General features: G+C 38.1%; 1 protein-coding gene across 4 annotated transcripts in view; it reads left to right on the forward strand.

Annotated features, from left to right (window-relative positions):
- The window catches only part of VCAN (versican), a 120,295-nt gene that overhangs the window by 56,684 nt on the left and 50,313 nt on the right, over window positions 1–13,298 (forward strand). The gene's annotated exons all lie outside the window — the stretch shown is intronic.

Here is a 13,298-nt window from a genome sequence, read left to right on the forward strand (position 1 = left end):
CATGCTTCTCACAGGTTGAGGCTTACTAATAAAAGAGATGTCCTGTAGTTGGGTAAAAGGAACTTTGCTGTCTTCTTCTTAACATAAAGAAGCTTATTCTTTCTGAAAATGGCACTTGCAACTACAAGTTGCCAGTGTCGAAGCTGCTATTGAGGTGGGGCGTCAGCCAAAGACAAATGCCACTTGTCATTAGCAGTGACCTTGAGAGAAAGGCTCACACTGTCTTCTAGCAGAGTAGTCAGTCAAGGGTTATCCTCAGGTAAAGCTACAACATGCTTTGTTCTTTAACAGAATCAAAAGGGACACAAAATAACTGTAAACCATAGGCCCTGCTCCCAAAGCCTTTAAATGCTTTTGAGGAGCCTATATTAACATAGTCAAATGTAATTAACAGTACAGAAATGCATAATTACACACTAGGTGTGAAATACTGACTAAATGGCAGATTATATCAACAAAGAATAAATCAATGAAGGCAGGGGATTCAGAAAATATTTCATGAGAAGGATGAAATATAAGCTGGTTCTTGTTGGAAGGGTACGATCAAAGACAAATGGCTGAAAACTCATTATTAACCTATTGCTTCACAACAGAGACTCACCAGTGGGCCAAGGAGCCCCAAGTACTGTCAGGCATTTTCCTAGACAGGGCTTGAATGGCAGAGTGGCTCCCCTGATTCAGAAGATGAATGCCTTCTTAAGATTCACCTAGAAGCCTATACAAATCATGGAAACTTCAGGCAACTTCCTCAGGAAGGAGTGTTCTCTCACATTTTCCTATTTTTCAGTGATTGATATATTTTGATAAAGATAGCATCATCTGTAAGTTAAGTACATTTAGCTTTTCAAAACACGTCCCATGATGTATCACGGTTCAGAATTACACATTTGTAAAATTAAATGACATAAAACTACTTTTTAGAGTGGGCTGTATACCCTAAAAGATGATCTAAACTTTTATAATATCTTAATTCAAATGCAGTTTGAACTAGCAATATTACAGAAGCAGGTGATATAAGTTAGGGAAACTACAATCAGTCTTTCCTTTGATTCTTGGCCATGTGGACCCAGGAATTTCTTAAATTTTCTGTCAGAAATTTTTGCCAGTAAAATGGATGTAGTAGTGATTATTGTATAGAAAGAATCGTTCCTAAATTCTGATACATACTCTCTTTTTTTTCCAAATCACAGGGATTATATAACAAAAGATCACTGTGTGTGTATATATATATATATATATATACACACACGTGTATATACACACACACGTATAGGGATCTTCCCAACCCAGGGATCGAACCCAGATCTCACCACATTGCAGGCAGATTCTTTACCAGCTGAGCCACAAGGGAATCCCAAGAATACTGGAGTGGGTAGTCTATCCCTTCTCCAGCAGATCTTCCCGACCTAAGAATCAAATCGGGAGCTCCTGCATTGCAGGTGGATTCTTTACCAACTTAGCCATACATATATGTATGTATCCAAATATATTAATATACATGTATCCAACAAATAGTCAAATAATTGCCATTCACTACATACTATACTAGAACTGGATTTTTGAAGCATACTCTGTGATATTCTGAAAGTCCATGGATAGGTAGTTGATTTGATCCATGGGATACAGTTCGATGGAGTGGAAAGAGCCTTTGGAAACAGACTTGGGTTCATGGTCAACATTGTTATCTGCCACCTATTTGATCTTGGGTAAATTGCTTGATCGCCACAGGCCTCAGTTGTTATAATAGTAAACATATGTGCTAATGCTGCTGCTGCTGCTGCTAAGTCATGTCCGACTCTGTGCGATCCCATAGACGGCAGCCCACCAGGCTCCCCCATCCATGGGATTTTCCAGGCAAGAGTACTGGAGTAGGGTGCCATTGTCTTCTCTGATGTGCTAATACTACAAACTCATGAGATTACTTAAAAGAGAAGGGGATCTCTTCCTGGGCTTGCACGACACGGTGGCAGGCACATCGCACGTTTAATACCTCCTAAGTGACTAGAAAGCACCCAGCATAGTGCTTTGCACATGGCAATGACGTAGTAGAAATGAATCCCCTCTCAGCTACGGCAGTTGTTTCATTGTGAACGTCTAAATGTCAGAAAATGTAGATTGTTTTGTATTAAGTATGTTAAAAATGCAATTTCCTTAAAATTTGAGATGATTTATACTACAGTGAGACAAATATAATTATACTCTAGTATCTGTCTGACTGCAAGAGCTTGTTAAAATTTTAATCATCTATGGATTGTGTTTGTCTAGGGTGATGCCATTTTGGGTGCAAATCAGAAGCAGCTGCAGCCCTTATTTAAATTTTAAATATAGTTATAGTATTGATTCTATACTATCAACATGTAGAACTCATTAGCTTTCTGCTCTTTTTCATGTGTGAAAATTGGACTTGTGATTTTTGATGATTGCAAATTTAATTTTTTTCAAAGAAAAGATCTTTTCACAAATTCTTTATAAATTTTTCCAGGTGCTGGGCCAGGCCTCTTCTTGCATATTCATAGAAAACATGGGCATTCCCTGCTGTCTTTTTGTTGTTGTCAAGGAAACCCCCTAGTTCTCTACACAGGGATTACATTCTTCTTTCTTAACAGCTCTTAGATCATTCATTTGTGCAGTGAATAAAAAATGTATTCACGGGCCCAGACAGTGTTCAGAACTTTTGGAGGGGAGGGGTGTAGCTAAGGGGAGAGACGTGTGGTGAGAGGAGCAAAGGGATACAAGAAACAGAAAAAGAAATGCTTTATAAAGGTTTCATTTTAATGAGGTAAAATGAAAAAATAATTTAAATGCATTATCTGTTTTTGTCAGTTTTAAAATTTATTTGCAAAATTTATTACATTGAATCTCACTGAGGCCAGTTTGTCACATATATATTTAAAAAAAAAAGCTGGTTAATAAGTGACTTTATTAATAGGAAGATTCCAAGAATGGGGCTCTGGTTGAGGGGACAGGGGAACAATTTTTAGTGAAAACTGTTGTATATATTTTTTTCATTTGCATGGAAGTACTCTGATTTTTTACAACACAATTGAGGCAATGGAAATTGTAAAATATTGTTTCAACCTAGGGTATTGTGTGGACAATTCAGCACCTATTGCATGAGAAACTGTGTTCCTTAGAGGGATATGCCAATATTCAGACCTTTTGAGTGTAAATCAAGAAGGAAACCCTGATCCAATGGCATGAAAGCTATAATTATTCTCAAAAGGAGTGGTTTGATTTGGAGGAGGAGACTAAATTATGGCAAACCTTCTAAATACTTGCTAGAATTATTGTGATAATGTATAAAAATTTTTTTTCCATAGATAAGTTAAAGTAGGAGATTTGAAACTGGAAAGAAAGAATCCCTTGAGTGAGAGGGAAAGTTTAGTTGTACTTCAACATCTGTGTCTATGAAAGCTTGACATATTATGTCTCAGTATGGTACTTAGACCTGCTTGCCCCTAGTATGTAATCGGCATACACTACCTTGTCTGGCTTCCAATGACTTCATCTTTTCATCTTACACCACAGTATTCCTGGCATCTCACAGGGTGAGTTAGTTTCTTTGGCCATGTGCTGTTCGGAGTAGGTTTGGGTTTCTCTAAGTTGAGAAAGGGAGAAAACACACCAACGTATGCTTCTGTAGAGTACAACGGAATATACTATAGTTACCATCTTTTATTACGTTGTGATCTTACCTTGCTCTGCTTTCTAAGGGAGCCATTTCACTCTCTGAAGATAAAACATTCTCTGCCCATCTCTTCACATTCACTCCCAGGAAGTATTTTAAAGGCTTGTTGAAATAAAGGCATTCAGTCAAGCTACTCTGTGGCTGAAGTGAATTGAAGTCACTCAGTCACGTCCAACTCTTTGAGACCCCATGGACTGTAGCCCACCAGGCTCCTCCGTCCATGGAATTTTCCAGGCAAGAGTCCTGGAGTGGGTTGCCATTTCCTTCTCCAGGGGATCTTCCTGAGCCAGGTATCAAACCCGGGTCTCCTGCATTGCAGGCAGACACTTTACCGTCTGAGCCACCAGGGCTAGGGAAAGGAAAATAATGTCATCCATAGCTTAGTTGGGAAGGCAACTTGAAATAATCAATAAGCAAGAAAAGTATACAATAAAAGCCAGTTGCTTGCTTTAATAAAAAAGAAAAATAGAGGTAATATGGGCGTGAGTTTGAGCAAACTCCAAAAGATAGTGAAAGACAAGGAAGCCTGGCTTGCTACAGTCCTTGGGGTCACAGAGTTGGACACAACTGAGAGACTGAACAACAGCAGCAACAATGAAGTAAGTTACTATTTCAGACAAAGTCTCAGAATCAGCCTCACAGGAAACTCTGGGCATTCATCCTCTTGCTGAGCAACCATCCATGTTGCCCAGAAGGCCACAGAACAGCACCAACCAGGTATCAGCAGCTGACCGACAGTGATGCCATTCTGTGCAGGGGTTTGAAGGAGCCCCAGGAAATCCCCCAGTGCACAAATTCTGCTCATGTTGCTTCTCAACCTTGGCTTTATATCAGAATCACCAGGGAGCCTCCATATAAAAATATCCACTCTCCCAACCCCCACTAGACAACTTGAATCTGAATTTCTAGTGGTGGGACCCAGGCCTTCATATTTTTTGTTTCTTTTCTTAAATTTGCCTTCTTTTTTTAGTATTAGACGTCTGTATTTTTTTAATGCATGCAGTCTTTATTCCTGGAGAATGTTGAACCCTACAGTAAAGTAAAGGCTTTCTGACCTTGAAATATAGACATATTGGGGAAGGGGTTGCTTTAAACCTCTGCAAGTTTAAGTTGTATTTTACCAGTTTTAAGGGGGAAAAAATGTTTAATTCAGTCTCCCCTAAATGAAATGCTGGGCTTTATCACATTTTGGGAAGTGTAGCTTTTCTCACACATGTTAAATGAACCTTGACATCTGTAAGGAAGGAAGAAAATAGAATTAACTATAATGGAAACATATGTTTTTTAACATTTCAGAGTAATTGTAATTGGATCAAAAGTGATCGTGAGGGGTGGAGAATGTATCTTGAATTATACAGACCTGCATACCTCACACTGCCATACCCGTATTACTTTCTCTCTATCAGCATGGGGATTAAAAGGAAATACATATGCTCATGGCTTAAGGATTCTTTTGACTATACTGACAAAGTAAATATGTTCATTATATATTTCCACTTGAGAAAAATAGTGAGTATTGCCCTGAGATAAACCTATATGGATTCTATATTTGGAAAGGAAAAGAATGATAAAAAATAATATTGAGACTATGCCTGCCCACTTAGATTATCTGATTTTCATAGCCATAGAAGTCTTTAATATTTGCATTATCTGTGTTTCTTTTAGTTGTGTCTCAGAATTTGAGCTATTATTGCAGCCAAAAAACAGTTTCTTCAGGACCAGAAAAAATGCAGATATTTAAAAGAAAGTGTCAAAGTAGTAAATGTAAATGTTTCCATTCTTGATGATAAATAACTATGTAGACATTCTTTCAACTAAATTCCCAAAGAGAAGCTAAGTGGCTAGAATAAGGAAAGCTTTACATGTTTAAAAGATTCTTTCACTTTACGGAACATAGAAGTTAGTAAGGAAGGTGAGACAAGTATATAATACCCACTAGGGAATTTATAAATAAGAAACAATATGACATAAGTCCTATGGCATACAAATGAAAGACACAACCAGTTCGGGCTGAGGAGTTTTAGTGAAGACAGACTGGAGGGATGGAGACTTCAGCTGGATCATTCATAAATACAGGAGTGAAGCTCCAAGGAGGGTTTATGAAGCATTCCAAGTTTGGGGCAGGAGGATTCTTGTTGAATAGAAGTGTGAGTTGGGAATGAGGAGGATATTGAGATGGGGGCATAGATTTCTCTGCATCCAACTCAGAGATGCAGAGAATGAGAGGATGAGGATAAATGTGAGGACAGCCATGGAGCTGTTTGAACATGCTATTGAAGAGGTCAGTTGGAAGAGGTAACTTTTGAAGAAGGGAGTGTTGTAATGAAAACAAACTGATGTTTGGTAAAGTTCAGTTTAGTAGCTGTAATTGGAGAGCTTAGAAGGAAGTATTGAGATACACACACACACACACACATATGAGGGGCATTCGTTTTACTTATGTCAAAGTGTTTTACCTAAATTTGAATCCTTGATTTTGACCAAAGTATTTTTCTGGTGTTGGGCATCTAGTCATTATCTGTCATCTATTCATCTATGAAAAGTTTTGACAATCATGGGGAACTAACATGAAAAAGATAAGAAAAGTAAGTACTGCCCAATAATTGGTTTTTGTCATTTGCTCTGCTTTCAAGGAAACATTTACAAACTGAAATAACCTGCCTTCTTTTTCATGCAGCTCTTTATCTTACTGTTCAAAAATGCTTGAAGGGCCCAAAATTACTTGATTAAGCTCTCCAGGAAAGCCCTTACCCTTTAAAAATTGGAAGTTAGGGAGTCCCTTGGGCCTCTTCTATAAGCAAGAAAAGCCCACACTCAGTGGTAACTCCTTAAGCTCACTTAGAGCAGATGACTGTATCTAAACACATTCTTTCCACTTGAAAGAACAGCATTATTAGAGGATTATCTGAAGCTGGGAAAAGAGATGATTCCCATTTATCATCCCCATAACATGTCTGCCTCAAAAGTGAGGCCATCAGAAACGCTTATATTGTTTATTACGCTTTCTGGGTGTAAAATTCATGAATTGAGAAATATTGAGCTCCTTTCTCAGCAAGCAGGAGCTGTCAGTGTCCGATAGCATGCATGGGTGGTACACCAAATGAACCTCGGCTAGCAGAGCTAACAGGGAGACACGGGTCACAGAATCCAATCTTGATCTCCTGGCCCCTAGTTTAATCTCTTACCTCTGGAGGGATTGCGCGTTGATCTAAATATCACGTGATTTTCAATTATTAAAGTAATTTAAGCATATGAAAACAAGTGACAAGATTTGGGGAAGATATTTATATCTTGATCACTAATGTCATTTATTTTTTCAACATCCTGAGTTGGCACCATTTTTAGTGTCTCAAATTTTGAAAATGTTGGGAAATTTGGAATGTCTGAGACAACCTAGTGGAAAAGCACATTAGGTAGTCTTCATTGTTTTACAAGGTGGCAGCTAGCATTTTATTTTAGTTAAGAATATTTCAATGGTGAATGAAATTGAAGCATTTGCTTATGTCTGGATATATTAGATTCATAGGTATGTGTCAGAAAACTTAAATATCTTAGACAACTTCAAGTTTTCTCTATTTAAATTCCAAAAGTGTTTCTCAAGTACTTCAGTATGGCTGTCTATTGTATTTTTTAAATAAGGAACCAAAATCTTTTTTTTCCCACACATTGAAATCTATTTTCATAGAGAAATGTGATCCTAGTATCTCTCCACTGAGTGGATTGGTATATACTTATATTTGATTAAAAGCTCTTAAATTGTAGAATTCCCTATAGAAAACATGGACTCTAGCCAGCTGCCTCTGCATCTTAGCAACTATGTTTTGTGTCTGCTAACAGTGTGATTGTAAGACTTGTGCTATGTCTACAAAATTTTGCCATTAAGTACTTAAATATACTTGATGAGTAATTTGAGGTCAGCTAGCAATAAAGCTTTGTGTGAAATGCCATTAAAAAAAATCTATTAGCGTGGTATATTCAAGCTGTTAAAATACATTCATAGAAACAGAGAAAAGATTATACATACGCTGTGTAGAGTTCTGTGGTTTGACTCTTGCAGTCCAAATAAAAGTTATATCACCCTAGAATAAAATTCTAAAATAGAGTCGTCTTTTGTAAGAATCTGTTCACCTCAGAGCTGGGGTCATTAATTATTCCATGAGGTTGCACTGTTAGTACAAAATAGAGCAGATCACAATTTCATGATGAAATACTTGCTTTCACAGAAACACAGGTGTTCCCTACTCCCCTCCACACCCCCCACCGGTCACACACCCTACAAAGAAACTTTTCTGGTTTGCAATAATAGCTCTTGCAACTCTCTCATAATATGCATGGTGGGTGAGGGTGGTGGCAAGAAAGGGGGATGAAGAAGTAACTTCAGAAACTAAATAAAGAGGAGCAAATTGGAATATGGGTGAGATGGAGGTGGCAGTGGCAGGAGTGAATTCACCTGTCTATCTTAAGTCGATTTTGTGACTTTTTACAAAAATTATTTATTTATTTTTGGCTCTGCTGGGTCTGTTGCTGCTCAGGCTTTTTCTCTAGTTGTGGTGAGCTGGGGACTACTCTCCAGCTGCTGTACATGGGCATCTCATTGCAGTGGTCCTCTTGAGGCAGAGCATGACTCTAGGGCTCACAGGCTTCAGTACTTGCGGCTCGTGGGCTCCATAGTTGTGGCTCCCAGGCTCTAGAACACAGGCTCAATAATTGTGGTGTGCGGGCTTAGTTGCTCCTCAGCACGTGGCATCTTCCTGGATCAGGGATTGAACCCATGTCTCTGGCTTTGGCAGGTGGAGTCTTTACCACTGAGCCACCAGGGAAGCCCTTCATGACATTTTAAAAGTATGAAAACAAGTTTGCCATGCTAAGAATAAAATGTCGATTCATCTGTAGAGAATCTCTTGGCCAAAAAACTTGTCTTCAAAGCCCTGGGCAATGAATATTTTCCTCACCCTTGAACCAATATTAAGAAATCAGAAGAAACCATTTGGAACACAACTTATTTTAATAATAAATACTGATAAGTTATTAAGACTTCCCTGGTGGCTCAGATGGTAAAGCGTCTGGCTACAATGAGGGAGACCTGGGTTCAATCCCTGGGTCAGGAAGACCCTCTGAAGAATGAAATGGCAACCCACCCAGTATTCTTGCCTGAAAATCCCATGGATGGAGGAGCCTGGTGGGCTATAATCCATGGGGTAGCAAAGAGTCGGACACAACTGAGCAACCTCACTTTCACTTTTCACTGATAAGTTAATTGTGAGAAGATTCCTTTCAGAAAAGAAAACCAAATAATTTTATGTACATTTCATATCTTTGTTTAAGAATTCTTGTTAAGTGGAGCATTTTTACAGTGCTCATATTTAATGAGCACCTTTTGAAATATATCTTCTCAATCACTGTTTATTATGATGCACTGATAGTTATTTGGTCAGTCCAACTTCAAAGAACAATGAGAAGTATAAGATGAAATTGCTTAAGTATTTCTGTATTTTCTGCCATTCTGAGGCAAGGCAGATCAGGTACTTGGAAGGCAGGTAGATAAAGGAATTCTAATTTAAATGTAATGATTGGTACATCTGCATTACGTACAATCACAAAGTGTCATTTGCAAAAAGAGTTATAGGAAGGTCATTTCTCTAACCTATTGGCATGAGGACTTGTTTCAGAGAGAAAGAGAAAGATTTGGAAGACACCGTTGGAGGCCATAGGTTTCTGTAAAGTTGGTAAATATGAGTCTGCCATATAGTCTCATAGAGAATAAGTATTTAGTAAATTTTGTGCAATCAATTGATCTTGGGGAGATTGCATTTTGGGGTGCCATGCATGGTTGTGGGAGTTAATTTAATTTTGCATGCAAAAACCAGTACGATGCTGAGCTGTGTTGTGAAGTTTATGGCTGTGATTGAAGTATTGTGGTATTTATTTAGGTTAGAAAATGGAATAAATTGCATCTAACAGTTGAGTCTTTTGGTGAAATATTCTAACACGCTGGTCTAAAATGCTAAGGGAGTCCTCAGATTTATGAGCAATAAGAAATGTCAGGGTTCCTTATCCAAGTGGAAAATGGGCTAAAAGAATATTATACTCTGTTCATTGAACTGCAATTAGAGAACATAAAATGAATGTCAGGGAATTTAATTAATTGAATTAAATAGACTTAATGAGTTGATAGTCAATGAAATTATTATAAAAATTGTTGATTTACAATGAGTTCTTTGTTTTCTTTACTAGGAAAATATTTTATTTTCAATTATTCTTTTCCTTTGTAAAACATGTAAGTGAGCGTCAGAGTGTCAGTTCCTTTGACATGTTGACATTTGACACACTGACAGACCTCTGTGTCTTCTTTCTGCTTTTTTCCACCCCACTTGTTTTTAGAGCTACCAACATCATACCTAATGAACCTCTATCTATAATTATTCACTAAGAAGTTCATGGGATATGTTTATATCCATTTTGTTTTTCTAAAAAGTAAGGAATTTATTTAGAAATTCATAGAAATCTATAATAACATTGAATATTTTTACCCTATTCCCAGCCTAGGAGTTTATAAATAAAGACTATCAAGCAGTTATTTCCTTATGTATCCTTGTGTTTGGCTGGAGAAGCTTGGCTGAGTAGTTAGTTTAATCTCCACTGCTTATACAGAGGTACAAAATGTGATGGGGATTTTTTTATATATGCTTGACACACACCTATGCTTCTTATTGAAATTCTTTCTGTATTTAAGTGCAAGGTGTTGTGGAAATTTAGACTGTATGTGTGATCATTTTTCATAATGAGTTCTCATGATATTTATACCTAATGAAACCTAATGAAAAGGGTGATATGCTAAATGACACTATGCTGCTGCTGCTAAGTCACTTCAGTCGTGTCTGACTCTGTGCGACCCCACAGACGGCAGCCCACCAGGCTCCCCCATCCCTGGGATTCTCCGGGCACTATAAGCAATTTAAAATTGGCATATTTTTGAAGTTCCTGTTAAATTCTACAAAGTTTCACAGAATCGTTTAACTGAGTGTAGCTTCATGGTAGCTCAAATGGTAAAGAATCTGCCTGTAGCACAGGAGATCTGGGTTCAATGCCTGGGTCGGGAAGGTCCCCTGGAGAAGGAAATGGCAACCCACTCCAGTATTCTTACCTTGAGAAGAACTCCATGGACAGAGGAGCCTTGTGGGCTGTAGTTCACGGGGTTGCAGAGTCGGACACGACTGAGCGACTAACACGCTTTCACTCAACTGTATTCAAATAGTATTAACAATGAGGCTGCTTGATTTAGTGATTAGATAAGGTTATATATGTGATATTTCAAAAGATTCATTTGTACAGAAGGCATTTAAAGATGCATTCTCTCATATACCTATATAAGAATATGCATATATATTCTCTCACATTCTTTTTTCCTTAGTGAGAGGTAGCCTTCAACACAAGCTATATTAAAAGGTATTTGTCATCTGAAGATGTTTTCTTTTAAAACATACACCATGAGACAGTATAAGATCAGAGTAATAACTTCTATGATCTAATATTAAATGAACTTACCCTTTTTTGAAAACAAAGGTAAGGCATTTAGTTACTTCTGTGAGTTTGGCAATTAGGAATAGCTGTAACTTCTGTGGCAGAAATCATCTATATTAGTACATATTTTTAATTTTTAAAATTTTTATTTTATATTGGTTTATAGTTAATTTACAATGTTGTGTTAGTTTCAGGTATACAACAAAGTTATGCAGCTCTATATATACATATGTAAATTCTCTTTCAATTCTTTCCCCATTTAGATTATTACAGAATATTGAGCACAGTACCCTGTGCTATACAGTAGGTCCCTGTTGGCCATCTGTTTTATTTATTTTTTAGTTGTTTTTTTTTTTAACTGGAGGATAATTGGTTTACAGTATTGTATTGATTTCTGCCCTACATCAACATGAATCAGCCATAGCTAATACATATGTCCCCTCCCTCTTGAACCTCCCTTCAACCTCCCACCCCATCCCACCCCTCTAGGTGGGGTTTTATATTTTTGTAATATGCCAGAGTTATGTATTGATCACATTTCTGTTTAGGGTAGCAGTATTTTTTGTTCATTTGAATACCTATCCCACTTTGTTTACATGATTGAGGCACCGAATGTATTCAGTGGAGATATAAGGAGTGATTTGTAGTGTGTGAAAGTTAAATAGGATGCACATGTAGTAGGGAAGAGTGACCTACTCTGACACAAATAGTACTGATATTTTATGGTGGCAATATAGTGAAGATGGGATACAGAGAAAAAAGTTTTCTTTTTTGTTTTTATTAGAGTGAAAGGGATTAATGTAAATACAATATATCTTCTACTTACATAAACGTTTTGCGGTCTCTCTTTTTTTAATTAGCAAACCATAGTTAAAAACAGAAGGAGCTCTGTAGAGTTTTTATTGGATGTTCATATACTTCTGTATTTATGCTGACACAGAGAATACAATGGCAAAGAGTCAGACATGACTGAAACACACACACATGCAAAGAATACAGACAATATTGCTACCGTCTCAATAGAGTGTTTTTCTTTTTTGCCATCAGGAAATGTTAGATGTTGGGTGACGGGGAGTGGCTTCTGACAACAGAAGCCATTTCCCTACCAATAGAGGGTAGGAGTGATTCCGTCGTTGTAATTATTATTCCTCCTGTAAGTTCTCAGGTTCAACCTAAGCATGTGTGGCATGGATCAGGGCTAGGCTGAAAGCTGTATCTGCAACAGTGTTCCCGGGACCAGAGGGCGAGACCCCGGGCAACCCTACGAGCTTCTCTGTGTCTTTCCTGGGGTCAGAACACCCACAGGTACCTGTCCGTGCTGCCGTGATTCTGAAACCCTCTCCAAGGACCACTGAATTCCACTCCGATGCAAATGAGGGTGCGGAATGTCCCCCTCCTGGTGTTTGGATGAGGAGCTTTGCTGGTGGATTTTTGGAGAGAGAAAAGACAGATGGGCTTAGTGGTTGATACCCTGTGGCAATCTACAGTCTAGGAAATGTTCCGAGAATAGGTGTTATTTCAGGTATGCTAGTTCTAATGTTTAGAAGTGACTCCTGAACTTCTTTTGGAGAAAAGGTTAATGAAAAGAATGACAATTGCCCCAGGCCAGATCACCTCTCATTACAGATAAAGCTGGAAAGGTGTGGAGGGCTCTTCTTTCCTGGTGCTTTCTGTGAGACAGCCCTGCAAGGAGACCCCCAGCCCCTCCTCCCCAGGGCTTCCTGCCCTTGTGCATGGAATGTGGCTGCAGTTTATTACACAGCTAAGTCTTGTCTTACTGTTGTGTGGGACAGGATTGTCATCACACTGTGAAAGGGCTGTAAAGAAACCTCTCTTTTACTTTTCTAAAAACAGTCTTCTCTAGAGTAAATTATGACAGGAGGCCAGAAGAAATTGCTTCTCACTTCCCTATTCAATAGAGGGTATCTTTGCATTCACCAACATGAAGGACAACAGTTACTTTTTTCTGTATGATCTCGTGAAGGGATCTTAACTTGAAATTTTTTTTTTTTCCAGTTTGCACAGAGATGAATTCTTCCATTTCATGATTACACTGTGTGTACCTGGTGCCTTGTTTCGTTTTAAGGAT

Source organism: Bos grunniens, chromosome 7 (genome assembly GCF_055505025.1).
Source record: "Bos grunniens cultivar Pamir isolate PY7600 chromosome 7, Bosgru_T2T1.0, whole genome shotgun sequence".
Classification (NCBI taxonomy): Eukaryota; Metazoa; Chordata; class Mammalia; order Artiodactyla; family Bovidae; genus Bos; species Bos grunniens.